Source organism: Syzygium oleosum, unplaced genomic scaffold, assembly GCF_021117445.2.
Source record: "Syzygium oleosum isolate NSW1041296 unplaced genomic scaffold, Sole_v2.1 Sole_v2.04, whole genome shotgun sequence".
NCBI lineage: Eukaryota > Viridiplantae > Streptophyta > Magnoliopsida > Myrtales > Myrtaceae > Syzygium > Syzygium oleosum.
The window spans coordinates 9,750,395-9,754,355 of record NW_026607488.1 but is presented as its reverse complement, the minus strand read 5'-3'; the positions used below and the strand labels follow the sequence as shown (position 1 = coordinate 9,754,355).

The 3,961-nt window shown below is 41.8% G+C and overlaps 1 pseudogene; it reads left to right on the top strand.

Moving 5' to 3' along the window:
- Positions 1-932: 932 nt before the first annotated feature.
- Positions 933-3,590, top strand: LOC115663056 (uncharacterized; annotated as a pseudogene).
- The last annotated feature ends 371 nt before the right edge of the window (positions 3,591-3,961 follow it).

Genomic DNA, 3,961 nt, shown 5'->3' with positions numbered 1-3,961 from the left:
TCACAGCCAAATATTACATACTGGCTAAAAGATCATCCGCTACAATCGCGACTGGGACAACGTTAGCTGACGAACCACAGTTGACAGTTTCCAAACAGCAGAGCCATTCGGATGCGAAGAAAGGAACAAGAACACGGGTTACAGGATCGCTAGACGGCTAAACTATAGCTGGTCCACAACACACAATCCCAAAGTACAATAGCAGGGGTTGATGTGAAGGAAAAACATAGAAGTAAGTAGATACAGAAGTAACTTGACTGTAAGTAGAGCGATATATATTTTCCGCTAAGCAAAGGATGAATCGAGAGGGGTTCCAAAAAGACCAGAAGCTATAGCCTTTTGGGTATAAATAAACATTAACATATGGTTATTTGAGTGAATGGTAGACCTGAGATGAGTACGAAATCAGAGCACTTGAATGGAGTACAATATGACATGTGTTTTTCATGTGTATGATTAGTCTTATTGAAATAGAACACATATTTTTCGATAACTTCGATAAATACGTGTAAAAACACAAGTATTGATAACATCATCACTAAAAAGGTGGAGGCAAATAGTACTCGTAGATACCACTGACCCGGTAACCTATTGGTAAAAGAGTCACATTCTTTTCTATAAGTTCACAATTCAAAAATTCGAATCATGTCATGAACGAATATCTATTCAGTTTGTGCTTTGGGCATTTACTATATCATATGGAAATCTCTAAATTTCAGGCATACTGGTGAGATCACAATACCAATTGACATGATTACGAGTGAATTGAATAGTTATAAATCAAATTGAACATTTAATAATGGACGTGGGACCATTACGATAGTGCTCAGAGGGTAGGTATGCCGGTCCCTGATTTGTGTCCTTTTGACTTGTCCAAAAAGAGAAAGACTTACTCTTGGATAATGATTGGAACGAGGAATAAAAACTAGTGGAGACTGATAAGGTAGAGATAAAAATAATTGCCGTGCGTGTCACGGGCAAACCTGCCCCGTATGCTCCATAAAGAACTGGACTCTTGCGTTCTTCTCCAATACATCGCCTGATTTCATTGCTTCTTCTCGATTGGCCATCTCTCTCTCTCTCTCTCTCTCTCTCTCTCTCTCTCGCTCTCTCTCTCTCTCTCTCTCAATGGAAAGGAAGCTCGTGCAGTACTCAGTGGTATCAATACGCTCTCTTTCTTCTGTTTCATTGCCCTGCCACTCTGTTGCTCATACTTTTAAGCCCACCAGAGTTGGAGATCTCTTGCGGACCTTCCTTGAACTTTTGTGTATCGACCGTGACATGGCCTCGTGTGTGGAGTTGTTTTGCAGGTGGACGCATTCACCGATACGGCCTTCAAGGGGAACTCGGCTGCGGTGTGCATCTTGGAAGAAGAGAGGGAGGAAGAGTGGTTGCAGGCAGTAGCGAGGGAGTTCAACATCTCAGAGACCTGTTACCTGACCCGGGCCTCGGCCTCGGAACACGTCAGCTCGGCCGATGGGAGATCGAGCCCGAGGTTTCGGCTCAGGTGGTTCACTCCAGTTGAGGAGGTGAGCGACTTTCGGATTCCATGTTCCCATCGTTGCTTGCTTTAATTTGGCAGGTGCAGGATATAGAAAGTGTGTTGCTTATAAATGACTAAAATCTCTTTGCTCTGCTTCCCACGTGCATGACTATACTCGATTTTGTGCATTGCTAACTTTACTTGAGTGCTTTTGGAAACTTTCTATCTTTATCATAGCCAACAAAAATGACAATTTTCTGTTCTTTCTCGTGGTTAACATCCCGGTTTTGTTTTGATTCTTCTAATTTGGGATAATTCGTGGCTTCTGAGTTCCGCCGCATTTAATCAACCATGGACAGCTTGATGAAGAATTTGTCGACATTTTGATTTCTATTTGTCCTTCACTGTCCGTTTTAATCTCATTACTTAGGATTACAAATTAATTAGGTAATTGTCCCGTTATCAGATGAAATTAAATGGATTATCGTGTGGGACTATGAATTATGTTGATGCTGTTCGATCGACCTCCAAGTCCAATTCCGAGCCTCTGATGTACTTGAGAGATGTTTGATTTGTCATCAAAACAATCCATTTCCGCCAGACTATTCTATCTGGTTTTTGCTCTGATGCCTGGTGTTAGATAGAGGCAGTAAACATCAATTTAGATAATGAATGAGATCCATGCAAGTATGTCCCATTTCAGTATGGAAGAAATGCTACTGGAAAGTGGAAACTGGTAATCATATTATCTAATCACAAATTTTACCTTTCAGGTTGACCTCTGCGGTCATGCAACGCTAGCTGCTGCGCACACTCTTTTCACATCTGGGATGGTAGATTCTGACACCATCGAGTTTATGACGTTATCCGAATTCTGACTGCTAAAAGGGTTCCAGAAACGAAGTCATCCGACAATTCGAAGATTCAAGATGGTGATGTGCCCGGAAAATGGATCGAATTGGATTTTCCTGTAGTCCCAATCACGGAAGATGATGCCGAACGGATTTCCTCTGTCTCCAAAGTTCTCAATGGCACTTCCATTGTTGAAATCAAGAAGACGGCAAAGGGCGACCATTTCGTAATTCCTCAACTGAAACCTGATCGTTTTCTTTTCCCCATAAATACTGTTTTGACTACATCGAACACCTTGCTTCCTCTTTGAGGCAATAGTTTTCATTCTGTTGAATCGAGGATTCGTACAGCAGCAGCTGGCATTAAGCTGTATTCATTAGGAAGAGGAAGTGATTAATGCTTTCATTTCTACTTTCTTCTGCTTATTTTCGCAGGTTGTTATTTCATCAGGGAAAGAAGTTGAAGAATTTCAGCCTCAGTTTGATGAGATACAAAGATGTCGTGGGAGGGGTATTATCATCACAGGATCGGCTCACCCAGACTCAGGATTTGATTTTGTCAGTCGATTCTTTTGCCCAAAACTTGGGGTGAATGAGGTATTGAAGCTGATATTTTGGAAAGTTTCTTGAATTATCAATCATCCTTAGTTCAACAACTGTCCAATTAGTTGGTTATATGTCGAAAACTGTTCTGTCAACCAAATTTATGCTCTTCCACAACCCCCTGAATGAATAATCTATTTTTCAGGATCCTGTATGTGGCAGTGCACATTGTGCTTTGGCAGCCTATTGGAGTGAAAAGCTGGGGAAAAATGATTTTGTTGCCTATGCTGTAATCTCTCTCTCTCTCTCTCTCTCTCTCTCTCTCTCTCTCTCTCTCTCTCTCTCTCTCTCTCTCTCTCTCTCTCTCTCTCTCTCCATTCATGCGTAGTTTCTCTCATCTCTCAAATGGTACGTAAATCAATGACTTTTGATGGCATCTCGCTACTTCCCTAATCATTTTCATGTCTTGCAGGCATCGCCCAGAGGTGGAGTAGTGAAGGTGCACATGGACAAGCAGAACCAGAGAGTGACGTTGCGCGGCAAAGCTGTAACTGTAATGAGGGGCTCTCTTCTCGTTTGAATTTCTAGCTCTTCTACTTCATTTTGGCCTTCTAGCACGTGAAAATCCTGTACGTAAGAAATAAATGATATAAATGATCTTATGTTTTGGGTTCGGTGAAACCAATTGGAATAATGTGAACTGCCTGAGATAACATCCTTCCTGTATGAGAGGTTCTCAATTTGCTTGCGGTGGAGAGTAAACTGAAAAGTGTTGAATCAATCACATGGCTCTCATTCTCAAAGGACCGGGTCTGCAGAAGAATGTGCATGTTTGAATCGATTGATTGACACAAGGGTTTATCGGCGTGTCTGGGAAAATAAACAAGTGACTTAAAGAATCCATCGGATTAAGACATCAGCATCACACAGTTTTTGTACCCGTAGAAAACTGACTTCCTCCCAATTCGTCCTTCGAGTAGTAGGATGGCCGTGTCATTTCCCGTACTTGACATGGAGTTGGGGTGCGAATTGCAGCTACACTAACATGTAAATGTATGTTCTGCACGCAAGAATTTCTGCTCTC